The sequence below is a fragment of the Hyperolius riggenbachi genome, chromosome 6 (genome assembly GCF_040937935.1).
Source record: "Hyperolius riggenbachi isolate aHypRig1 chromosome 6, aHypRig1.pri, whole genome shotgun sequence".
Lineage (NCBI taxonomy): Eukaryota > Metazoa > Chordata > Amphibia > Anura > Hyperoliidae > Hyperolius > Hyperolius riggenbachi.
Window position 1 is genome coordinate 391,239,570 of NC_090651.1, and position 27,726 is coordinate 391,267,295.

At 50.8% G+C, this 27,726-nt stretch overlaps 1 protein-coding gene across 1 annotated transcript in view; it reads left to right on the top strand.

The window, feature by feature from the left end:
• Positions 1–910: 910 nt before the first annotated feature.
• The window catches only part of LOC137523142 (formyl peptide receptor-related sequence 4-like), a 164,590-nt gene continuing 137,774 nt past the window's right edge, over positions 911–27,726 (top strand). Inside the window, exon 1 of the mRNA XM_068243380.1 lies at positions 911–1,114. The gene's annotated coding sequence lies outside the window, so the exon portion shown is untranslated. The remainder of the gene's footprint in view (positions 1,115–27,726) is intronic.

Below are 27,726 nucleotides of genomic sequence, written 5' to 3' on the forward strand. Positions count from 1 at the left end.
GGCAGTGTCCTTGGAGTGGGAAAATTTTCTGACACCCATGCAGCAGCACACAGAACAGCAAGCGTGCAGATCCACCTCCAACACCGATCGCCTGGAGAAGATGGTCAAGGACTACATGTCAGATGGCGTAGCTGTGTTGAACAATCCATCTGCACCCTTCAACTATTTGGTATCGAAGCTAGACACCTGGCACAAACTGGCAATGTACGCAATAGAGGTGCTGGCTTGCCCGGCAGCCAGCGTTATGTCGGAACGCTGTTTCAGTGCTGCCGGAGGCATCGTCACAGATCGGCGGCGTATCCGCCTCTCCACAGAAAATGCAGACCGTCTGACTCAAATTAAAATGAATCAATCCTGGATTGGAAACGACTACGCAACACTCCCGGACCCCAACCAAGTAACATGAACAATGAACATCTGTGATGGGTTAGCGTTTCCGGTCCCTGTTTATTGAACCTCTCATCTGTATTACATTTATGACTGCATGGCGACAAAATGCAAATTGCTATCCGCACGCTTCTTGTCCTCATGCAAGGCCTGGGTTGTTGTGTCACAAAGCGTGGCCTTCTCCTCCTGCGCCGCCCTCCTCCTGATCCATCACGTGTGCTGCTGCTGGGTTAGCGTTACCAGAGCCGTCTCACCCATCAGGCAACTCTAAATTATTGCCTGGAGCGCCACAGGCGGAGAGAGCGCAAAACCACCGCTACTGCAGTGTGTTTTTTTATTTATTTACATTCATGCCTGCCCTACTCAGTGCCCGAGTGCCGCCTCTCGTACCGCCCCCTCTCCTCTCATTCAGAGCGAGCAGCCACACAGATTTGATCCAGCAGATCGGAGACACTGCTTTGCTCCGCCCCTTCCTGCCTCTCTCTACTGTGCTTGACACAGTTTGAAAAGGAGAGCAGCAAGCAGGAATGAAGAGGCCAGAGAGCGGAGGAAGAAGGAGGCAGAGCTGATCCGTGATGCAGAGCCTCCAGAGGTAGATGCTGCTGGAGATGATGGGGACTCGGAGGCTCATCTATGCTGGCTGCCAAAGTGATCTTAGGCAGAGAGAGGGCAGCAAGCAAACGGCTACATCAAACCCTGCAAGGGCACAGACTGCGGGCAGCACACAGTAAGTAATTACAGGCATCTTTCACGTTGCCCCTACTGATCTATCCCAGCTGCCAATCCCCATCATCATCATCAAAGAGAGACACACGGGCTCACTGCAAAGTTACTTCCTGCCTGCCTGATGGAGCTAATTGTTTCTCCTCTGCACTGTGATGCAGGCCTGGTGTCTGCTGGGCTCTGTCAGGGGTCAGTAAAGGATGGGTATGGCTTCTGCTGTGTGATGCAGGCTGGGTGTCTGCTGGGCTCTGTCAGGGGTCAGTAAAGGATGGGTATGGCTTCTGCTGTGTGATGCAGGCTGGGTGTCTGCTGGGCTCTTTCAGGGATCAGTGAAGGATGGGCATGGCTTCTGCTGTGTGATGCAGGCTGGGTGCTGCTGGGCTCTTTCAGGGATCAGTGAAGGATGGGCATGGCTTCTGCTGTGTGATGCAGGCTGGGTGTCTGCTGGGCTCTGTCAGGGGTCAGTGAAGGATGGGCATGGCTTCTGCTGTGTGATGCAGGCTGGGTGCTGCTGGGCTCTTTCAGGGATCAGTGAAGGATGGGCATGGCTTCTGCTGTGTGATGCAGGCTGGGTGTCTGCTGGGCTCTGTCAGGGGTCAGTAAAGGATGGGTATGGCTTCTGCTGTGTGATGCAGGCTGGGTGTCTGCTGGGCTCTTTCAGGGATCAGTGAAGGATGGGCATGGCTTCTGCTGTGTGATGCAGGCTGGGTGCTGCTGGGCTCTTTCAGGGATCAGTGAAGGATGGGCATGGCTTCTGCTGTGTGATGCAGGCTGGGTGTCTGCTGGGCTCTGTCAGGGATCAGTGAAGGATGGGCATGGCTTCTGCTGTGTGATGCAGGCTGGGTGTCTGCTGGGCTCTGTCAGGGGTCAGTAAAGGATGGGCATGGCTTCTGCTGTGTGATGCAGGCTGGGTGTCTGCTGGGCTCTGTCGGGGGTCAGTAAAGGATGGGTATGGCTTCTGCTGTGTGATGCAGGCTGGGTGCTGCTGGGCTCTTTCAGGGATCAGTGAAGGATGGGCATGGCTTCTGCTGTGTGATGCAGGCTGGGTGCTGCTGGGCTCTTTCAGGGATCAGTGAAGGATGGGCATGGCTTCTGCTGTGTGATGCAGGCTGGGTGCTGCTGGGCTCTGTCAGGGGTCAGTGAAGGATGGGCATGGCTTCTGCTGTGTGATGCAGGCTGGGTGTCTGCTGGGCTCTGTCAGGGGTCAGTGAAGGATGGGCATGGCTTCTGCTGTGTGATGCAGGCTGGGTGTCTGCTGGGCTCTGTCAGGGGTCAGTGAAGGATGGGCATGGCTTCTGCTGTGTGATGCAGGCTGGGTGTCTGCTGGGCTCTGTCAGGGGTCAGTGAAGGATGGGCATGGCTTCTGCTGTGTGATGCAGGCTGGGTGTCTGCTGGGCTCTTTCAGGGATCAGTGAAGGATGGGCATGGCTTCTGCTGTGTGATGCAGGCTGGGTGTCTGCTGGGCTCTTTCAGGGATCAGTGAAGGATGGGCATGGCTTCTGCTGTGTGATGCAGGCTGGGTGTCTGCTGGGCTCTTTCAGGGATCAGTGAAGGATGGGCATGGCTTCTGCTGTGTGATGCAGGCTGGGTGTCTGCTGGGCTCTGTCAGGGGTCAGTGAAGGATGGGCATGGCTTCTGCTGTGTGATGCAGGCTGGGTGCTGCTGGGCTCTTTCAGGGATCAGTGAAGGATGGGCATGGCTTCTGCTGTGTGATGCAGGCTGGGTGCTGCTGGGCTCTTTCAGGGATCAGTGAAGGATGGGCATGGCTTCTGCTGTGTGATGCAGGCTGGGTGCTGCTGGGCTCTGTCAGGGGTCAGTGAAGGATGGGCATGGCTTCTGCTGTGTGATGCAGGCTGGGTGTCTGCTGGGCTCTGTCAGGGGTCAGTGAAGGATGGGCATGGCTTCTGCTGTGTGATGCAGGCTGGGTGTCTGCTGGGCTCTGTCAGGGGTCAGTGAAGGATGGGCATGGCTTCTGCTGTGTGATGCAGGCTGGGTGTCTGCTGGGCTCTGTCAGGGGTCAGTGAAGGATGGGCATGGCTTCTGCTGTGTGATGCAGGCTGGGTGTCTGCTGGGCTCTTTCAGGGATCAGTGAAGGATGGACATGGCTTCTGCTGTGTGATGCAGGCTGGGTGCTGCTGGGCTCTGTCAGGGGTCAGTAAAGGATGGGTATGGCTTCTGCTGTGTGATGCAGGCTGGGTGCTGCTGGGCTCTTTCAGGGGTCACTGAAGGATGGGTATGGCTTCTGCTGTGTGATGCAGGCTGGGTGCTGCTGGGCTCTGTCAGGGGTCAGTAAAGGATGGGTATGGCTTCTGCTGTGTGATGCAGGCTGGGTGCTGCTGGGCTCTGTCAGGGGTCAGTAAAGGATGGGTATGGCTTCTGCTGTGTGATGCAGGCTGGGTGCTGCTGGGCTCTTTCAGGGGTCACTGAAGGATGGGTATGGCTTCTGCTGTGTGATGCAGGCTGGGTGCTGCTGGGCTCTGTCAGGGGTCAGTAAAGGATGGGTATGGCTTCTGCTGTGTGATGCAGGCTGGGTGCTGCTGGGCTCTGTCAGGGGTCAGTAAAGGATGGGTATGGCTTCTGCTGTGTGATGCAGGCTGGGTGCTGCTGGGCTCTGTCAGGGGTCAGTAAAGGATGGGTATGGCTTCTGCTGTGTGATGCAGGCTGGGTGTCTGCTGGGCTCTGTCAGGGGTCAGTAAAGGATGGGTATGGCTTCTGCTGTGTGATGCAGGCTGGGTGCTGCTGGGCTCTGTCAGGGGTCAGTAAAGGATGGGTATGGCTTCTGCTGTGTGATGCAGGCTGGGTGCTGCTGGGCTCTGTCAGGGGTCAGTAAAGGATGGGTATGGCTTCTGCTGTGTGATGCAGGCTGGGTGCTGCTGGGCTCTGTCAGGGGTCAGTAAAGGATGGGTATGGCTTCTGCTGTGTGATGCAGGCTGGGTGCTGCTGGGCTCTGTCAGGGGTCAGTAAAGGATGGGTATGGCTTCTGCTGTGTGATGCAGGCTGGGTGCTGCTGGGCTCTGTCAGGGGTCAGTAAAGGATGGGCATGGCTTCTGCTGTGTGATGCAGGCTGGGTGTCTGCTGGGCTCTTTCAGGGATCAGTGAAGGATGGGCATGGCTTCTGCTGTGTGATGCAGGCTGGGTGTCTGCTGGGCTCTTTCAGGGATCAGTGAAGGATGGGCATGGCTTCTGCTGTGTGATGCAGGCTGGGTGCTGCTGGGCTCTTTCAGGGATCAGTGAAGGATGGACATGGCTTTTGCAGAGACGTTTCTGACAGGAGTTTATCTCCTGTACTGTGGTGTCGGGTGTCACAGGAGCTGGATGACTGTCCATGCAGGATCAGCAGAGGGATGTTGTCAGGTGTAAATGTATGCTGCATCCCTGCTGTGCCCTGCATTTCACAAGTATAGCACATGAATATAATGTGATGTCTAATGAACGTTTGTGTTGATGCAGCAGTCTGTATATTTAGCACTGATTTTGGTTACATGCTTAAAGTGTACCTGAGACAGTACACTCACTGTGCCTTATTTATACTTACCTGGGGCTTCCTTCAGCCCCATGAGGACTGTAGGCTCCCTCACCATCCTCCCTAGTCGCTCTGTTGTCGCCTTCTGTATTTTCTTAAGTCATGGCCAGTCGTGGTGTTCTGCACATGCCCAATCACGAGTGTGCCCCATTCTTCGCCCAAGCGCAAAATACTCCCAGCCACGGCAACGTGTGACCAAGCTGCACATGCACAAAGCACTGCAACTGAAAAAGATACGTGAGGCGATGCTGGGACGAAGGAGTGGTTGATGTGGATGACGAGGAAGCTGGCAATCCTTATGGGGTGGGAGGAAACCTCAAGTATAAATTAGGCACAGTGAACTGTCTGAGGTCCACATAAAGAGAATCTGAAGCGAGTATAAAACTCGCTTCTTCTCTTATATTCAGCAGGGGCATGTGTGTCCCTGCTAAACCGCCGCTATCGCGCCACATAACGGGGGTCCCTTACCCCCAAATCCCCTCCGTCCTCGCCGGGGATCTCTTCCGCATTGAGGCAGGGCTAACTGCTATAGCCCTGCCTCACAGCGCGTCTGTCAGCGCGTATCTCCGCCTCTCCCCCCGCCCCTCTCAGTCTTCCTTCACTGAGAGGGGCGGGGGAGAGGCGGCTATGCGCCGCTGATAGACGCGCTGTGAGGCAGGGCTGCAGCCGTTAGCCCTGCCTCTAGGAGCAACAAAATCTATGACCAATTTGGTCGTTGATTTTGCAGGGGGGGAATTCGGGGGTAAGGGACCCCCGTTGTGCAGCGGGATAGCGGCGGTTTAGCAGCTGCTGAATATAAGAGAAGAAGCGAGTTTTTTACTCGCTTCAGTGTCTCTTAAACAACTGAGTGTCAGTGCCTGAAATGATAGAATGCATTAATTATCAATTTGCTGTGAATGCTTGAGCTTTCTAAGCTACACATAACTGTATTAAAAGTAAAGATAATCATCCCTTTGGTATGTAAAGAATGAGACTGTGTTGTTGGATGTAACATGATGCATACCTTGACGCCAGGGAACTGTATAGGAATGGGAGGAAGGCATACGCAGCATGTAAGAATGGGGCGTGTCTAAAAGTGTGGCAGGGGCATGTCTTAGTGTCCCTCTTTCCAGGCTCCAAAAGTTGGGAGGTATGACGTGAGTGCAGCCAGCGTGTGACGCACCAGGCATTCGAGCGCCACCGCTGGCTTCAGACAGGAGACGGTGCTTCCTTTACGTGCCCCCCCCCCTGGCCCCATTCGCTTGTTTGTTGTGTGTCTCCTTCAGAGCTCCAGAGGCACAGCAGGCAGCAGGTAGTTCAGCACACTCTGTGTGTGTGGGAATAAGGACTGCTGCTGTGTGGGGTGGAGGCGCCCTGGGAGGAGGGCGCCCTGGGAAAGGGGGGGGGGGGCGCCACAGGTTTTCTTGCCTGGAGTGACAAAATGGCTAGAAACGCCCCTGAGCGTTACCGGTCCTTTTTCCTGGAACCTCTTATATGTATTACATTTATGACTGCATGCCGACAAAAAACATGTTACCTGTGCAAAGAAAACAGACATTTCCCGCATTTAAAAGACAGTTTTCCCTTTGAAACTTTAAAATCGATTTTCTCAAAAACTATAAGCTCTTTTTGCTATTTTTTTTTTCCTCTTGTACCCACTCCCAAGGTGCACATACCCTGTAAATTTGGGGTATGTAGCATATAAGGAGGCTTTACAAAGCACGAAAGTTCGGGTCCCCATTGACTTCCATTATGTTCGGAGTTCGGGTCGAACACCCGAACATCGCGGCCATGTTCGGCCTGTTCGGCCCGAACCCGAACATCTAGATGTTCGCCCAACACTAGTCTTGACAGAGGGGGCGGCCGGGCGGAGATCCGTGGCACCCCAGGAAAGATTGGGGGCACGTGCCCCCCTAAAACAGGGCTAGCGACGCCCCTGGCGCATGTTATTATCTATTTTATGATTTGCAATATATAATTTTGAGGGATTCCCTCATATAACGTGCAGCTTATTAGGTAGATTACCTAGCGCCAATTGTGACAGATATATAAAATCACAATACAACAAACTAGCTAAATAACAATAAATCAGTGGTATAGTACAGGTGTTAATGTGAAAAAACGCTGGGTGTAACACAGTAGAAAGCACTTGCTTTAACCAAACAGCACTGGAGTGTCTCTCAGTGAGCAGTCACAAAGCAAGGACGAGTTCCCTCCACATGGCCGCCTCTTTATATAAGGGGGGGGGGGGGGTGGCCAGAGTTCCCCTCTGTGATTAGTTGCTTGGGTTTCTGCTGGGAGCCCTCTGATTGGCTCAATGACGTCATCTCCTTAGTTACCGGATTCGGATATCCAACGGATATCTGCGGATATCCGTGTATGCGACCAAATATGCGCAGAGAGCTATCCAGATTTCCAACAGAAATCCGGAATCCAAATGCGAATCGGATAGCGTAAAAAAGTTTGCATATCCAGGTTACCCCTGCATCCCTGATGCCTAACCCTAACCCTCCACTACCTATGCCTAACACTAACCTACTGCTATCTATGCCTAACACTAACCTACTGCTACCTATGCCTAACACTAACCCACCATTACCTATGCCTAACACTAACCTACTGCTACCTATGCCTAACACTAACCCTCCCCTACCTATTCCTAACATTAACACTCCCCCTACCTATGCCTAACACTAACTCACCACTACCTATGCCTAAAACTAACCTACTGCTACCTATCCCTAACACTAACCTACTGCTACCTATGCCTAACACTAACCTACTGCTACCTATGCCTAACACTAACCCTCCCCTACCTATTCCTAACACTAACACTCCCCCTACCTATGCCTAACACTAACTCACCACTACCTATGCCTAAAACTAACCTACTGCTACCTATCCCTAACACTAACCTACTGCTACCTATGCCTAACACTAACCTACTGCTACCTATGCCTAACACTAACCTACTGCTACCTATGCCTAACACTAACCTACTGTTACCTATGCCTAACACTAACCTACTGCTATCTATGCCTAACACTAACCCACCACTCCCTATACCTAACACTAACCCACCACTACCTATGCCTAACACTCACCCTCCCGTACCTATGCCTAACACTAACCTACTGCTACCTATGCCTAACACTAACTCACCACTACCTATGCCTAACACTAACCTACTGCTACCTATGCCTAACACTAACCCACCACTACCTATGCCTAACACTAACCTACTGCTACCTATGCCTAACACTAACCTACTGCTACCTATGCCTAACACTAACCCATCACTACCTATGCCTAACACTAACCTACTGCTACCTATGCCTAACACTAACCTACTGCTACCTATGCCTAACACTAACCCATCACTACCTATGCCTAACACTAACTCACCACTAGTGTTGGGCGAACATCTAGAGGTTCGGGTTCGGGCCGAACAGGCCGAGCATGGCCGCGATGTTCGGGTGTTCGACCCGAACTCCGAACATAATGGAAGTCAATGGGGACCCGAACTTTCGTGCTTTGTAAACCCTCCTTACATGCTACATACCCCAAATTTACAGGGTATGTGCACCTTGGGAGTGGGTACAAGAGGGAAAAAAATAGCAAAAAGAGCTTATAGTTTTTGAGAAAATCGATTTTAAAGTTTCAAAGGGAAAACTGTCTTTTAAATGCGGGAAATGTCTGTTTTCTTTGCACAGGTAACATGCTTTTTGTCGGCATGCAGTCATAAATGTAATACATATAAGAGGTTCCAGGAAAAGGGACCGGTAACGCTAACCCAGCAGCAGCACACGTGATGGAACAGGAGGAGGGTGGCGCAGGAGGAGAAGGCCACGCTTTGAGACACAACAACCCAGGCCTTGCATGAGGACAAGAAGCGTGCGGATAGCATGCTTTGTACCGCCATGCAGTCATAAATGTAATAAAGATAAGTGGTTCAATAAACAGGGACCACGCGGCAACGCTAACCCAGCAGCAGCAGACGTGATGGAACAGGAGGAGGCGCAGGAGGAGAAGGCCACGCTTTGTGAGACACAACAACCCAGGCCTTGCATGAGGACAAGAAGCGTGCGGATAGCATGCTTTGTACCGCCATGCAGTCATAAATGTAATAAAGATAAGAGGTTCCATAAACAGGGACCGGCAACGCTAACCCAGCAGCAGCACACGTGATGGAACAGCAGTGGAGTAGAGCTCCCCAGAACAACCTCTGCGCAGCTCACTCCAACGTTGTCTGGTTATCTGGCAGTTGTGTGCGTGGTGTCGCTGCCGGTTGTGTCAGCTTTGTGCCTACTGGCTCCTTGTAACTGGCTGAGGACTCGGACCTCGTGCGTGATGTGCTGGTGCTGCTTAACCCACTGCTGGACGCTTGAGAGGTCATCCAAGTAATTATCTGGTCCTGTTCTTTTGGATCTGTGAGGGTTGTTGTCCTGGACAACATGGGCGGTATTGAGTGGGTTTTCTTGGGTGCTCCCCTGTGGCCTGTACGTGAACCTCTTCCCTTGCCCCTCCCTCTTTCACCGGATTTCTTCCTCATTTCACTTATCCTTAAAGTACACGCTGACTGGCAGCAGTACAGTGGCAGTACAGAAATGCTATACAGTGGTGGGTGAGCGGTGTACCACAATTGTCAGCAGCGACACAGAGCACAATGCTATACAGTGGCGGGTGAGCGGTGTACTACTGTTCCCAGCAGACACAGAGTGGAAGTAAACACAATGCTATATAGTGTGGCTGAGCCGTGTACACAGAGTGGCATTAAACACAATGCTATATAGTCTGCTATATAGTCACCCCGAACAGGGGTAGTAAACACAATGCTATATATAGCGTGGCTGAGCGAGGTGCACAGTGGCAGTACACACAATGCTATATAGTCAGGCTAAGCCGTGTACACAGAGTGTCAGAAAACACAATGCTATATATAGCGTGGCTGAGCGAGGTGCACAGTGGCAGTACACACAATGCTATATAGTCAGGCTAAGCCGTGTACACAGAGTGTCAGAAAACACAATGCTATATAGTCTGGCTGAGCGGTGTACACAGAGTGGCAGTACACACAATGCTATATAGTCTGGCTAAGCCGTGTACACAGAGTGTCAGAAAACACAATGCTATATATAGCGTGGCTGAGCGAGGTGCACAGTGGCAGTACACACAATGCTATATAGCCAGGCTAAGCCGTGTACACAGAGTGTCAGAAAACACAAGGCTATATATAGCGTGGCTGAGCGAGGTGCACAGTGGCAGTACACACAATGCTATATAGTCTGGCTGAGCGGTGTACACAGAGTGGCAGTAAACACAATGCTATATATAGCGTGGCTGAGCGAGGTGCACAGTGGCAGTACACACAATGCTATATAGTCAGGCTAAGCCGTGTACACAGAGTGTCAGAAAACACAATGCTATATATAGCGTGGCTGAGCGAGGTGCACAGTGGCAGTACACACAATGCTATATAGTCAGGCTGAGCCGTGTACACAGAGTGTCAGTAAACAATGGTATATAGTCTGGCTGAGCGGTGTACACAGAGTGTCATTAAACAATGGTATATAGTCTGGCTGAGCGGTGTACACAGAGTGTCAGTAAACAACGGTATATAGTGTGGCTGAGCGGTGTACACAGAGTGTCAGAAAACACAATGCTATATATAGCGTGGCTGAGCGAGGTGCACAGTGGCAGTACACACAATGCTATATAGTCAGGCTAAGCCGTGTACACAGAGTGTCAGAAAACACAATGCTATATATAGCGTGGCTGAGCGAGGTGCACAGTGGCAGTACACACAATGCTATATAGCCAGGCTAAGCCGTGTACACAGAGTGTCAGAAAACACAATGCTATATATAGCGTGGCTGAGCGAGGTACACAGTGGCAGTACACACAATGCTTTATAGTCAGGCTGAGCCGTGTACACAGAGTGTCAGAAAACACAATGCTATATATAGCGTGGCTGAGCGAGGTGCACAGTGGCAGTACACACAATGCTATATTAGCCAGGCAAAGCTGTGTACACAGAGTGTCAGAAAACACAATGCTATATATAGCGTGGCTGAGCGAGGTACACAGTGGCAGTAAACAATGCTATATATATATAGTGTGGCTGAGCGAGCGGTGTACTACTATTCCCAGCAGCGACACAATGACCGGGGGGCCCTGGCTAGCGTGGCTGGAGAGAGAACTACCCTGCCTGCCTACCCAAAGCTAAACCCACAGACAAATGGCGGAGATATGACGTGGTTCGGGTATTTATTTACCCGAACCACGTGACCGTTCGGCCAATCAGAGCGCGTTCGGGCCCGAACCACGTGACCCGTTCGGCCAATCACAGCGCTAGCCGAACGTTCGGGGAACGTTCGGCCATGCGCTCTTAGTTCGGCCATGTGGCCGAACGGTTTGGCCGAGCACCGTCAGGTGTTCGGCCGAACTCGAACATCACCCGAACAGGGTGATGTTCTGCAGAACCCGAACAGTGGCGAACACTGTTCGCCCAACACTACTCACCACTACCTATGCCTAACACTAACCTACTGCTACCTATGCCTAACACTAACCCTCCCCTACCTATTCCTAACACTAACCTACTGCTACCTATGCCTAACACTAACTCACCACTACCTATGCCTAACACTAACCTACTGCTACCTATGCCTAACACTAACCTACTGCTATCTATGCCTAACACTAACCTACTGCTATCTATGCCTAACACTAACCCACCACTCCCTATGCCTAACACTAACCCACCACTACCTATGCCTAACACTAACCTACTGCTATCTATGCCTAACACTAACCTACTGCTACCTATGCCTAACACTAACCCACCACTACCTATGCCTAACACTAACCTACTCCTACCTATGCCTAACACTAACCTACTGCTACCTATGCCTAACACTAACCTACTGCTACCTATGCCTAACACTAACCTACTGCTATCTATGCCTAACACTAACCCACCACTCCCTATGCCTAACACTAACCCACCACTACCTATGCCTAACACTCACCCTCCCCTACCTATGCCTAACACTAACCTACTGCTGTCTATGCCTAACACTAACCCACCACTACCTATGCTTAACACTAACCTACTACTATCTATGCCTAACCCTAACCTACTGCTATCTATGCCTAACACTAACCTACTGCTGTCTATGCCTAACACTAACCTACTGCTGTCTATGCCTAACACTAACCTACTGCTACCTATGCCTAACACTAACCCACCATTACCTATGCCTAACACTAACCTACTGCTACTTACTCCAAACACTAACCCTCGCCTATGGCTAACACTAACCTATCTAGCCTGTACTGGGGGCTCCTACCTATCTAACCTATACTGGATGCACCTACCTATCCAACTTATACTGGGGGCACCTACCTATCTAAACTATACTGGGGACACCTACCCAGAGCCGGATTAAGGCTAAATGGGGCCCTAAGCAAAGTAACTGATTTGGGGCCCCCCATCATGTCGTAATAGAATCAGAAGATGCAGCTGCACAGCAACATGCCGCACACACCGGGGCAGCCGAGCTACTGGTTGCTATGGGCAACAGCCCGCTTTCCTCTGTGGGTGTACAATGCAGGGAATAGCAGCGGCAAAATGCAGAGTGAGAGATGAATGGCTGGGACATTTGCACTCAGGGGCTGGGGCACCCCTGTGAAGAGGGCGCCAGATATCACAGCAGCAGCACTTTCCCCCTGCATCTCCAGCCTGGCAATAGCAGAAAGCTCTGGACACCGCCAAACCGGAAGCCGTTCCCCAGACAGAATTACATAACCACCCCCACCACCAAACAACCAATTTCCTCCCAAACTAGACAGCCACCATGCAGCCTCCATCCCAGTGAATACGATAGTCCAGCAGAGAAGGCAACCGCAGTGGGGGAGAATGACAGCACCAGATGAATCACATTCACCTATTGCGATCCAAGCAATAGAGGTCTCGTCATCCGGAGCCCATCTGTCTCCTCTAGAGTGCTGCCGCTCTGTTACTACTACTATTACTACTTCCTACTTCCTGTCTGATCTGAGAATCAGGAAGTTCAGAGCGAGCGGCTGCACTGTAGAAGAGACAGATGGGTTTCAGATGACGAGATCTCTATCGCTTGGATCATGGATAGGTGAGTGAGCGTTTGCCATCTGCTGCTATCATTCTTGCTGCAGCTGTTGTTCTCTGTGGGAAGGGAGGGTGGAGTGGGCAGCGGCAGAGCGCACAGTAGCAGGAGGGGCACCTAGGAGGAGAGCCTGGCTCTGAAGACAATCAGCAGCGCACGGCATCATTTGACAAGACAAGACAAATAACATTTATATCGTGCTTTTCTCCTGGTGGACTCAAAGCGCCAGAGCTGCAGCCACTAGGACGCGCCCTATAGGCAGTAGCAGTGTTAGAGAGACTTGCCTACGGTCTCCTACTGAATAGGTGCTGGCTTACTGAACAGGCAGAGCTGAGATTCGAACCCTGGTCTCCTGTGTCAGCGGCAGAGCCCTTAAAGGGACTCCAAGCAGTGCCTGTGGATATGCCTTTAAGCATACCCACAACTAATTCATTACATCCTCACACCTACCAGCATGATGTTTGTAATTATATCCCCCTGGGTTCCTTATATTTCATTGCATTGTGCTGAATCGAGCTGCCAACTTTGGAGAAAAGTCGTCCTGTGGCCGTGATTTCGATCGTGAAAATATCAAAAACTATAAGGCATAGAGCAGCCGTTTATATATCATTGGAAAGAGGAGAAAAAGAGCTTTAAAATGATATGCATCTTTCCATAGTTACTGCACTGCTCAGAGTCCCTTTAACCATTATACCATCCAGCCACCGCTGACTTTGGAGAAAAGTCGTCCTGTGGCCACGATTTCGATCGCGAAAATATCGAAAACTAAAAGGCATAGAGCAGCTGTTTATATATCATTGGAAAGAGGAGAAAGAGAGCTTTAAAATGATATGAATCTTTCCATAGTTACTGCACTGCTCAGAGTCCCTTTAACCATTATACCATCCAGCCACCGCTGACTTTGGAGAAAAGTCGTCCTGTGGCCGCGATTTTAATCGCGAAAATATCGAAAACTATAAGGCATAGAGCAGCCGTTTATATATCATTGGAAAGAGGAGAAAAAGAGCTTTAAAATGATATGCATCTTTCCATAGTTACTGCACTGCTCAGAGTCCCTTTAACCATTATACCATCCAGCCACCGCTGACTTTGGAGAAAAGTCGTCCTGTGGCCGCAATTTCAATCGCGAAAATATCGAAAACTAAAAGGCATAGAGCAGCCGTTCAGATATCATTGGAAAGAGGAGAAAGAGAGCTTTAAAATGATATGCATCTTTCCATAGTTACTGCACTGCTCAGAGTCCCTTTAACCATTATACCATCCAGCCACCGCTGACAGGATGGCAAGGGCTGGTTTATGTGCTAATGGGGCCCCTTTGACTCTGAATGGGGCCCCAAGCGACTGCTTTTGTTGCCTGGTCGGTAATCCGGCCCTGCACCTACCTATCTAACCTATACTGGGGGCACCTACCTATCTAGCCTGTACTGGGGGCACCTACCTATCTAACGTATACTGGAGGCACCTACCTATCTAGCCTGTACTGGGGGCACCTACCAATCTAAACCATACTGGGGGCACCTACCAATCTAAACTATACTGGGGGCACCTACCTATCTAGCCTGTACTGGATGCTTCTAATGTTCTATTAATTATCCGTACTAAACATACAATTCATTATATTGTCTTTTGTCTGTTGTTTATTGCTTCAGTGTCTCTTGAAGTGAAAGCTCTGAGCAGTTCAGCCATCTTTCTATATATAGCACTACTTGTGACTAGCTCATTATCTCAGTGCCTCAGAGCGCTCCCTGTAGCGAGTCCCCATCACTAAATCTTATCCTAGAACATCTGACCCGTATTATCTGTGTGAATTCAGTAACGTTCTCATTCTCATTACATCAATATTCTCTGATAATATTATTATTTGGCAAAATAACACTGAGGATCACTGGCAGAACTGCACTGGAAACAAACTCACAATGCTTTGTATGGACATATCTGCTTCAGGTGAGGAGTGCAGTGTGAGTGCAGTGTGAGGAGTGCAGTGTGAGTGCAGTGTGAGGAGTGCAGTGTGAGTGCAGTGTGAGGAGCGCAGTGTAAGTGCAGTGTGAGCACAGTGTGAGCGTAGTGTAATTGCAGTGTGAGCGTACTGTAAGTGCAGTGTGAGGAGTACAGTGTAAGTGCAGCGTGAGCGCAACATGAGTGCAGTGTGAGCGCAGTGTAAGTACAGTGTAAGTGCAGTGTGAGCGCTGTGCGAGCGTAGCATAAGTACAGTGTAAGTGCAGTATGAGTGCAGTGTGAGTGCTATGTGAGTGCAGTGTGAGCGCAGTGTGAGTGTAGTGTGAGTACAGTGTGAGCGTAGTGTAAGTGCAGTGCGAGCGCAGTGTAAGTACAGTGTAAGTGCAGTGTAAGTACAGCTTGAGTGCAGCGTGAACGCAGTGTAAGTGCAGTGTGAGCACAGTGTGAGTGTAGTGTAAGTGCAGTATGAGGAGTGCAGTGTGAGGAGTGCAGTTTGAGGAGCGCAGTATGAGCGCAGTGTAAGTACAGTGTAAGTACAGTGTGAGTGCAGCATGAGCGCAGTGTAAGTGCAGTGTGAGCGCAGTGTGAGGAGTTCAGTGTGAGGTGTGCAGTGTGAGTGCAGTGTGAGTGCAGTGTGAGGAGTGCTGTGTGAGGAGTGCAGGGTAAGTGCACATATACCCCTGGCTACATATACTGGCACATATACCCCCTGCCTACATATACTGGGGACATATACCTCTGGCTACATATACTGGGCACATATAACCCTGGCTACATATACTGGGGACATATACCTCTGGCTACATATACTGGGGACATATACCTCTGGCTACATATACTGGGCACATATACCCCTGGCTACATATACTGGGCACATATACCCCTGGCTACATATACTGGGCACATATACCCCCTGGCTACATATACTGGGGACATATACCCCTGCCTACATATACTGGGGACATATACACCTGCCTACATATACTGGGGACATATACCTCTGGCTACATATACTGGGCACATATACAAGATACAAGATACAAGATGGATTTATTCGCCAAGTACGGTGGTGCCGTACTCGGAATTGCTTGTGGTACACATGGCTTGGACAAGTACGTAATGACAGTTGTACATTTTACATATATACGGCAATTACACATAATGACAGCATTTACAATACATTTTACATATATACGGCCATTACACATACTGACAGCATTTACAATACATTAGCGGCTACAGTTCCACAAACTGGCAGCATAACAGTACGATGACATCTATTGTGATGTTGTGTGTTAGAGATGCAGAAGAGAAGGCAGAAGAGCCACTAAGGCAAGTATGCTGGTTGCAGACTAGGACGGAAGAGTCAGGGGTCAGAGTTGTTGAGCAGCAGAACTGCCTGGGGGAAGAAAGAGTTCCTGTGCCTTGTGGTCTTGGTTGGGATCGTTCGGAAGCGGCGGCCGGATCGGAGGGGCTCAAAAAAGCAGCTGCCAGGGTGTGCGGGGTCGCAGGAAATCCTGGTGGCCCTCTTCCTCATCCTAGCCACGTGGAGGAGATCGAGAGGTGGCAGGGGCGATCCGATGATCCTTTCCGCCTCATTAATGATTCTTTGCAGTTTTTGTCTGTCGCTGGCCGTTGCGCGGGCGTACCAGACGATAACTGAGGAGCAAAGTATGGACTCCGTGGTAGCGGTGTAGAAGCTGGTTAGCAGCTCCCGAGGCATCCCAAATTTTTTAAGTTGGCGCAGGAAAAAAAGCCTCTGCTGTGCCTTCTTCTGAATTTTGATGGTGTTCTGTTCCCACCTTAGATCAGTGGATAAGGTTGTGCCAAGGAACCGGACCGATGATACTCTGGAGACTTCGGTCTCGCCTATGTAGACTGGTGGGTGAGTGGGAGCAGAGCCGGGACAAGGTCCTCCAGCACCCAAGGCTGAGACACCAAAGTGCGCCCCTCCATCCCTGCCTCCCAAGCCGTCACACACTGATTGCTATTAGACTAAGAGGCGCCACAGGGCCCACAACCTCCCCAACACCTTAATATCTAGTTATCTGGCTTGCAGTCACTGCCATATATCCCCTTTTCTTATTTCTTTCTGCTTCAAACACAATTAGGAATGACAGCTGAATGAATTTTGCGCCCCCTGCTACACTGCGCCCTGAGGCTGGAGCCTCTCCAGCCTATGCCTCGGCCCGGCCCTGAGTGGGAGGGTTCCTCCTGAAATCAACAATCAGCTCAACAGTCTTTGTTGCGTTGAGGACCAGGTTGCTGTTCTTGCACCACTCGCATATTCTCCCTATCTCCCCGCGGTATTCCCGCTCTCCGTTTTCGCCGATGAGACCGATGATTGTTGTGTCGTCGGCAAACTTGATGACCTTGATGGAGTCTGAGGCGGAAGTGCAGTTATTGGTGTACATAGAGAATAGAAGCGGGGACAGTACACACCCTTGAGGTGCCCCTGTATTGGTAGTTCTCACGCTGGAGGAGCAGTTTCCGAGCTTGACCTGTTGTGTCCTGTCTGAAAGGAAGCTCTTGACCCATGCGCGAAGTGTGGGGTCAACACCGAGCTGCGCCAGGTTGTCGACCAGGGTGTCTGGGCAGATCGTGTTGAAGGCTGAACTGAAGTCCAGGAACAGGATTCTGGCATAGGAGCCAGGCCGGTCGAGGTGCCCCATGATGTGTGCCAGGCTGATGTTTATGGCGTCCTCTATGGACCTGTTGGCCCTGTATGCAAATTGGAGTGGGTCAAGCAGTGCATCAGTGGTGCGTTTCAGGTGAGTGAGGACTAGCCGCTCTAGAACCTTCATAATGGTAGGTGTTAAAGCCACGGGTCTGAAGTTGTTGAGGTCTGTGCTGCCTGGCTTTTTTGGGACCGGTATAATTGTAACCCTGGCTACATATACTGGGTACATATACCCCTGGCTACATATACTGGGCACATATACACCTGGCTACATTTACTGGGCACATATACCCCTGGCTACATATACTGGGCACATATACCCCTGGCTACATATACTGGGCACATATACCCCTGACTACATATACTGGGCACATATAACCCTGGCTACATATACTAGTGATGGGCGAACAGTGTTCGCCACTGTTCGGGTTCGCCCGGATTTTGGGCTGTTCGAGTTCGGTTCGGGCTCCACCAGACACCTCGTGGTGTTCGACCATGCGTTCGGCCATGTGGCCGAACTTATGTTCGGCCTGACAGCGCATGGCCGAACGTTCCCCGAACGTTCGGCTCGCGCTGTGATTGGCCGAGCGGGTCACGTGGTTCGGGCTCGAACACGCGGCTCGCACTGCGATTGGCCGAGCAGGTCACGTGGTTCGGGTAAATAAATACCCGAACCGCGTCATTTCTCCGCCACTTGAAGTTGGGTTTAGCTTAGGGTAGGCAGGCAGGTTAGACTCTCTCACCAGCTAGGCTAGCCAGGGCCCCCCCAGCCTCCTAGTCATACTACTGTAGTGCCAGTCAGCGTGCTTGTACTGCTGGGATCAGTAGTACTTCCGCCACCAATATATAGCATTGTCTATTTGCCACTGTACTGCCAGTCAGCGTGTACTTCTGGGATCAGTAGTACTTCCGCCACCAGTATATAGCATTGTTTATTAAATCTAACACGCGCTCCGAAATTGTATCTTAATTTCCTTTTATTTTCAATCACTTTTGTTTCAAATTTCCACAAAAATCAATAAAAATCAAAAAAATCAGGCAGCCTAATCCTAAAATCCAAATTGTTCATACCCATTCACTCATACACATTCATAAATAGAAGGGCCCTTCTACCTCAACCCTACTCATGCGTGTGTACACAATAGGGGAGAAGCACAACCCTACTCATGCGTGTGTACACAATAGGGGAGAAGCACAACCCTACTCATGCGTGTGTACACAATAGGGGAGAAGCACAACCCTACTCATGCGTGTGTACACAATAGGGGAGAAGCACAACCCTACTCATGCGTGTGTACACAATAGGGGAGAAGCACAACCCTACTCATGCGTGTGTACACAATAGGGGAGAAGCACAACCCTACTCATGCGTGTGTACACAATAGGGGAGAAGCACAACCCTACTCATGCGTGTGTACACAATAGGGGAGAAGCACAACCCTACTCATGCGTGTGTACACAATAGGGGAGAAGCACAACCCTACTCATGCGTGTGTACACAATAGGGGAGAAGCACAACCCTACTCATGCGTGTGTACACAATAGGGGAGAAGCACAACCCTACTCATGCGTGTGTACACAATAGGGGAGAAGCACAACCCTACTCATGCGTGTGTACACAATAGGGGAGAAGCACAACCCTACTCATGCGTGTGTACACAATAGGGGAGAAGCACAACCCTACTCATGCGTGTGTACACAATAGGGGAGAAGCACAACCCTACTCATGCGTGTGTACACAATAGGGGAGAAGCACAACCCTACTCATGCGTGTGTACACAATAGGGGAGAAGCACAACCCTACTCATGCGTGTGTACACAATAGGGGAGAAGCAAAACCCTACTCATGCGTGTGTACACAATAGGGGAGAAGCACAACCCTACTCATGCGTGTGTACACAATAGGGGAGAAGCACAACCCTACTCATGCGTGTGTACACAATAGGGGAGAAGCACAACCCTACTCATGCGTGTGTACACAATAGGGGAGAAGCACAACCCTACTCATGCGTGTGTACACAATAGGGGAGAAGCACAACCCTACTCATGCGTGTGTACACAATAGGGGAGAAGCACAACCCTACTCATGCGTGTGTACACAATAGGGGAGAAGCACAACCCTACTCATGCGTGTGTACACAATAGGGGAGAAGCACAACCCTACTCATGCGTGTGTACACAATAGGGGAGAAGCACAACCCTACTCATGCGTGTGTACACAATAGGGGAGAAGCACAACCCTACTCATGCGTGTGTACACAATAGGGGAGAAGCACAACCCTACTCATGCGTGTGTACACAATAGGGGAGAAGCACAACCCTACTCATGCGTGTGTACACAATAGGGGAGAAGCACAACCCTACTCATGCGTGTGTACACAATAGGGGAGAAGCACAACCCTACTCATGCGTGTGTACACAATAGGGGAGAAGCACAACCCTACTCATGCGTGTGTACACAATAGGGGAGAAGCACAACCCTACTCATGCGTGTGTACACAATAGGGGAGAAGCACAACCCTACTCATGCGTGTGTACACAATAGGGGAGAAGCACAACCCTACTCATGCGTGTGTACACAATAGGGGAGAAGCAAAACCCTACTCATGCGTGTGTACACAATAGGGGAGAAGCACAACCCTACTCATGCGTGTGTACACAATAGGGGAGAAGCACAACCCTACTCATGCGTGTGTACACAATAGGGGAGAAGCACAACCCTACTCATGCGTGTGTACACAATAGGGGAGAAGCACAACCCTACTCATGCGTGTGTACACAATAGGGGAGAAGCACAACCCTACTCATGCGTGTGTACACAATAGGGGAGAAGCACAACCCTACTCATGCGTGTGTACACAATAGGGGAGAAGCACAACCCTACTCATGCGTGTGTACACAATAGGGGAGAAGCACAACCCTACTCATGCGTGTGTACACAATAGGGGAGAAGCACAACCCTACTCATGCGTGTGTACACAATAGGGGAGAAGCACAACCCTACTCATGCGTGTGTACACAATAGGGGAGAAGCAAAACCCTACTCATGCGTGTGTACACAATAGGGGAGAAGCACAACCCTACTCATGCGTGTGTACACAATAGGGGAGAAGCACAACCCTACTCATGCGTGTGTACACAATAGGGGAGAAGCACAACCCTACTCATGCTTGTGTACACAATAGGGGAGAAGCAAATAAGTAAAAAGTAAAAATTATATGTATATATAAAAAAGGGGGCAATAAAAGGTTTCTTTTTTGTTGTTAGTTTGAAAAATCCCAGTTTAAAAAATCCTCATAGGGAACCTGTCCCGTTTTAGCAAGCGTCTGTTTCCAAAAGCTCTTATGTTGTGGTTTCTCCAATTAAGATAAGAAGTTTCCCACTTACAGTTCCGCAGTGTCTCTGCTGTAAAAGATGGATCTGCTAAGCTCCAAGATATTATGTTTCCAGTAGGTATATAGCATTGTCTTATTGCCACTGTACTGCCACAGTCAGTGTGTACTGCTGGGATCAGTAGTACTTCCGTCCATCACCAGTATATAGCATACTATATAGCATTGTCTTATTGCCACTGTATTGCCAGTCAGCGTGTACTTCTGGGATCAGTAGTACTTCCGTCCGTCACCAGTATATACTATATAGCATTGTCTTATTGCCACTGTACTGCCATAGTCAGCGTGTACTGCTGGGATCAGTAGTACTTCCGTCCGTCACCAGTATATACTATATAGCATTGTCTTATTGCCACTGTATTGCCACAGTCAGCGTGTACTGCTGGGATCAGTAGTACTTCCGTCCGTCACCAGTATATAGCATACTATATAGCATTGTCTTATTGCCACTGTATTGCCACAGTCAGCGTGTACTGCTGGGATCAGTAGTACTTCCGTTCGTCACCAGTATATACTATATAGCATTGTCTTATTGCCACTGTTCTGCCACAGTCAGCGTGTACTGCTGGGATCAGTAGTACTTCCGTCCATCACCAGTATATAGCATACTATATAGCATTGTTTTATTGCCACTGTACTGCCACAGTCAGCGTGTACTGCTGGGATCAGTAGTACTTCCGTCCGTCACCAGTATATAGCATACTATATAGCATTGTCTTATTGCCACTGTACTGCCACAGTCAGCGTGTACTGCTGGGATCAGTAGTACTTCCGTCCGTCACCAGTATATAGCATACTATATAGCATTGTCTTATTGCCACTGTACTGCCACAGTCAGCGTGTACTGCTGGGATCAGTAGTACTTCCGTCCGTCACCAGTATATAGCATACTATATAGCATTGTCTTATTGCCACTGTACTGCCACAGTCAGCGTGTACTGCTGGGATCAGTAGTACTTCTGTCCGTCACCAGTATATAGCATACTATATAGCAATGTCTTATTGCCACTGTACTGCCACAGTCAGCGTGTACTGCTGGGATCAGTAGTACTTCCGTCCGTCACCAGTATATACTATATAGCATTGTCTTATTGCCACTGTACTGCCACAGTCAGCGTGTACTGCTGGGATCAGTAGTACTTCCATCCGTCACCAGTATATACTATATAGCATTGTCTTATTGCCACTGTACTGCCACAGTCAGCGTGTACTGCTGGGATCAGTAGTACTTCCATCCGTCACCAGTATATACTATATAGCATTGTCTTATTGCCACTGTACTGCCAGTCAGCGTGTACTGCTGGGATCAGTAGTACTTCCGTCCGTCACCAGTATATACTATATAGCATTGTCTTATTGCCACTGTACTGCCACAGTCAGCGTGTACTGCTGGGATCAGTAGTACTTCCGTCCGTCACCAGTATATAGCATACTATATAGCATTGTCTTATTGCCACTGTACTGCCAGTCAGCGTGTACTGCTGGGATCAGTAGTACTTCCGTCCGTCACCAGTGTATAGCATACTATATAGCATTATCTATTTGCCACTGTACTGCCAGTCAGCGTGTACTGCTGGGATCAGTAGTACTTCCGTCCGTCACCAGTATATACTATATAGCATTGTCTTATTGCCACTGTACTGCCACAGTCAGCGTGTACTGCTGGGATCAGTAGTACTTCCGTCCATCACCAGTGTATAGCATACTATATAGCATTGTCTTATTGCCACTGTACTGCCACAGTCAGCGTGTACTGCTGGGATCAGTAGTACTTCCGTCCGTCACCAGTATATAGCATACTATATAGCATTGTCTTATTGCCACTGTACTGCCACAGTCAGCGTGTACTGCTGGGATCAGTAGTACTTCCGTCCGTCACCAGTGTATAGCATACTATATGGCATTGTCTTATTGCCACTGTACTGCCACAGTCAGCGTGTACTGCTGGGATCAGTAGTACTTCCGTCCGTCACCAGTATATACTATATAGCATTGTCTTATTGCCACTGTACTGCCACAGTCAGCGTGTACTGCTGGGATCAGTAGTACTTCTGTCCGTCACCAGTATATACTATATAGCATTGTCTTATTGCCACTGTACTGCCACAGTCAGCGTGTACTGCTGGGATCAGTAGTACTTCCGTCCGTCACCAGTATATACTATATAGCATTGTCTTATTGCCACTGTACTGCCACAGTCAGTGTGTACTGCTAGGATCAGTAGTACTTCCGTCCGTCACCAGTATATAGCATACTATATAGCATTATCTATTTGCCACTGTACTGCCAGTCAGCGTGTACTTCTGGGATCAGTAGTACTTCCGTCCGTCACCAGTATATACTATATAGCATTGTCTTATTGCCACTGTACTGCCACAGTCAGCGTGTACTGCTGGGATCAGTAGTACTTCCGTCCATCACCAGTGTATAGCATACTATATAGCATTGTCTTATTGCCACTGTACTGCCACAGTCAGCGTGTACTGCTGGGATCAGTAGTACTTCCGTCCGTCACCAGTATATACTATATAGCATTGTCTTATTGCCACTGTACTGCCACAGTCAGTGTGTACTGCTGGGATCAGTAGTACTTCCGTCCGTCACCAGTATATAGCATACTATATAGCATTGTCTTATTGCCACTGTACTGCCACAGTCAGCGTGTACTGCTGGGATCAGTAGTACTTCCGTCCGTCACCAGTATATAGCATACTATATAGCATTGTCTTATTGCCACTGTACTGCCACAGTCAGCGTGTACTGCTGGGATCAGTAGTACTTCCGTCCGTCACCAGTATATACTATATAGCATTGTCTTATTGCCACTGTACTGCCACAGTCAGTGTGTACTGCTGGGATCAGTAGTACTTCCGTCCGTCACCAGTATATAGCATACTATATAGCATTGTCTTATTGCCACTGTACTGCCAGTCAGCGTGTACTGCTGGGATCAGTAGTACTTCTGTCCGTCACCAGTATATACTATATAGCATTGTCTTATTGCCACTGTACTGCCACAGTCAGCGTGTACTGCTGGGATCAGTAGTACTTCCGTCCGTCACCAGTATATAGCATACTATATAGCATTGTCTTATTGCCACTGTACTGCCACAGTCACCGTGTACTGCTGGGATCAGTAGTACTTCCGTCCGTCACCAGTATATAGCATACTATATAGCATTGTCTTATTGCCACTGTACTGCCACAGTCAGCGTGTACTGCTGGGATCAGTAGTACTTCCGTCCGTCACCAGTATATACTATATAGCATTGTCTTATTGCCACTGTACTGCCACAGTCAGTGTGATGCTGGGATCAGTAGTACTTCCGTCCGTCACCAGTGTATAGCACACTATATAGCATTGTCTTATTGCCACTGTACTGCCAGTCAGCGTGTACTGCTGGGATCAGTAGTACTTCCGTCCGTCACCAGTATATACTATATAGCATTGTCTTATTGCCACTGTACTGCCACAGTCAGCGTGTACTGCTGGGATCAGTAGTACTTCCGTCCGTCACCAGTATATAGCATACTATATAGCATTGTCTTATTGCCACTGTACTGCCACAGTCAGCGTGTACTGCTGGGATCAGTAGTACTTCCGTCCGTCACCAGTATATAGCATACTATATAGCATTGTCTTATTGCCACTGTACTGCCACAGTCAGCGTGTACTGCTGGGATCAGTAGTACTTCCGTCCGTCACCAGTATATACTATATAGCATTGTCTTATTGCCACTGTACTGCCACAGTCAGCGTGTACTGCTGGGATCAGTAGTACTTCCGTCCGTCACCAGTATATAGCATACTATATAGCATTGTCTTATTGCCACTGTACTGCCACAGTCAGCGTGTACTGCTGGGATCAGTAGTACTTCCGTCCGTCACCAGTATATAGCATACTATATAGCATTGTCTTATTGCCACTGTACAGATAGGGCCAGAAGCTGGAGCTAGCGTAGTGCGGAGGGCCCGGCCATGATGAGGTAGCCGTCCCCCCTCCCCGGGTAGCGCTAGATAGGTGGGCTAGTGGGTAGCCGCCATGTATTGCTGGGGCGGTGCAGGGGTTAACTGGGGCAAGGGGCGGGCAGCTCTGCGCTGGGAGGTGTAGGCGGATTTTCCCGGGCAGGCGGCGGATGTAAGGAGGCGGGCACTTCCGGCTTGGAGCAGCGTGAAGGAAGAAGCTGCTTGCCGGACGCCCGCCTGTGCCCCCGCAACTATGGCAGATTTAGACCGTTTGGTGGCCAGGATCCGGGCGGAAGCGGAGTCAAGGGGCCCCTCGTGGGTCCAGGTCCAGCTGGCGGCGATAGGAGCAGGCACAACGGCGGAGGCTGCGGCGGCCAGCGAGCCACCCGCGGCTGCGGCACCCAGCGCTCCATCCGAGCAAGCAGGTGAGGGGAGAAGCGAAGAGAGGAGGCAGTCCAGGCCCCCGGATAGGCTCAGCCCAGAGCACCATGCCGGGCCCCGGCGCCGCTCAGGGAGCCCCCCTAGGGACCCTCCGCCTCCCCCTGCAAAACGGTTGTCCAAGGGCAAGGGGGCTGGCGGGAGGAATCCCAACCAACGGCATGAGGCAGCAGGAGAAGGGCCATCCAGCGCGGCCGGCTCTTCACATACACAGCAGGCGAGAGGTGATGCGGCCCTTAGTCCCCGCGCTGCGCGGCAGACTAAGCGGGCCCAACGGAAGGACTCCAACCCCACGGGTGCCGCCCTCCCCTCCGCGGCGGCGACCCACCAAGCGCACGGTGCGAGCAGGAGCTCCACCAGCAAGGGAAAGTCGGGAGGATCCAGCAGGCAGAAGAGCAAGTCGGGCAGAGGTGATCAGCGGCCACAGGCTCAGCACGCACAGCACGGCAGGGGCCCCCCAGCGGATAACGGCTCTGGCTCCGAGTTGGATTCTGTAGAGGATGATGACAACGTCGCAGCGGGTGGATCCGGAGTGACGGCTGGCAGGGACATGCGTCCGGAGCAGCCAGGTGAGGCCAATCTAGCCGCAGTTAATGCCTTAGCCACTTTATTGTTGGGGATTTGCGGGGGAAGACAGGGTGGGGCTGGTACCCTAGCAGCGCCAGCGGGGTCGCAGTTAGCGCAGGTGCAGCCTTCACCTTACATGCCGGCGGGGGCGTCGGGGTTGTTACCAATGGGATCGCCCCTCTCACCCGTGGGGGCTTGGTCTTTGGCACCCCCGGGAGCGGCCCCTCAGGTGGGGCTGGTACATGGAGGGGCGCAAGGAGTAGGTTTGGCCGTACAGGGGGTGGTTCAGGTGGCTCCACCCGCGGCGTTGGGTTTGAGTAGTGTCCAGGCGGAGGTGGCGGTGCAGACGGAAGGGGCAGCCAGCGGCTCTTCTGTTGATGGGGGTGCAGGCCAAGTGCGACTGGCAGATGCGTCGCATGCGGAACTGTACGTTTGTTTCAATGGCCTTCTTGGTTCTCATTTGAAGCAGGAAGTGAAGGAGCGAATCTGGAAGGGCGAATATATTGAGATATTTTCGCTCCTCCAGCTGGAGAAGTTCAATCTGGATAAGGGTAAGCCGGACGAGAAGAAGAGGGAGGAGGAACGGCGCTATAGATTGATACCCCGGACCTTCCAGAATTGGTTCCAGGCTTTCTCAATCCTTGCAAGCGTGACAGGGGAAAAGCAGCCTGAGCATTGCACAGCGCTGTTTGGTTACATGGATTCGATCGGGGAGGCCTACCGGTCGTACGGGGGGAATGCCTGGCTGCGGTATGACGAGCAGTTTAGGCAGACAAAGGCGGTACGGCCGGAGGTTCGGTGGGACCATAAGGATATCACCTTGTGGATGCGGTTGATGATTCCGGCAAGGGCCTCTCAGTCCTTTCCAGCAACAGCCGGAGGGTCGGCCCCCGCCGGCCAGCCGGCGACCCGTGGAAAGGGTACCTGTTGGCAATACAACGATGGAGCTTGTCGTTTTGGCCAGTCCTGCCGGTTCAAGCATGAGTGCTCCCATTGCGGAGGCTCACACGCGGCTTCCAGATGTTACAAGCAGCGAAGGGGGAAGTCGGGGGATTCTGCGCGAAAAAGGGATGACGCCAGTGAAGGGGGAGGTGATGGCACAGTTTCTAAGTAGGTATCCCGACCACGAGGCGGCGGAGTTCCTGAGGGCGGGTTTTGAGGAGGGGTTCCGGATTCCCAGTAGTTGTTCGTTGCGGTCGGCCCCCCCCTTTAGGAACTTGAAGTCCGCCTATGAGTTGCCGGGTGTCGTGGACAAGAAATTGGCTAAGGAGGTGGCAATGGGTCGATTGGCGGGTCCGTTCCCTTCTCGCCCTCTGGTTGATCTGATCGTGTCACCGCTGGGCGTGGTTCCTAAAAAAGAACCGGGATCGTTCCGCCTAATCCACCACTTGTCTTTTCCTCGCGGTTCATCTGTCAATGATGGATTGTCGGGTGATGATGCATCGGTGGTGTACACCTCATTCGATGCGGCTTTGAGTTGGGTCAGGCGTCTGGGTCAAGGGGCGTTACTGGCAAAGACTGATATCGAATCAGCTTTTAGGTTACTGCCGGTTCATCCTTCAAGTTTCCGTTTGTTGGGTTGTTTTTGGAAAGGAGAGTACTTTGTGGATAGGTGTCTGCCCATGGGGTGCTCCATTTCATGTGCTTATTTCGAGAGGTTTAGCACTTTTTTGGAATGGGTAGTGAAGGATGATTCGAGTGTGCAGTCAATTATACACTACCTCGACGATTTTTTGTTCATGGGTGCAGCAGACTCTCCTGATTGTGCGTACGCATTGGCGACTATGCGGCACGTATGTGAGCGCTTCGGGGTCCCACTCGCCGAGGAAAAGACGGAGGGACCCGGCACGGCGTTGAAATTCTTGGGCATTACTATAGACACCGTTGCTATGGAATGCAGCTTGCCAGCTGATAAGGTGGTGAACCTCAAGAATTCCATTTCATTGGCACTCAGTAGCAGAAAGATG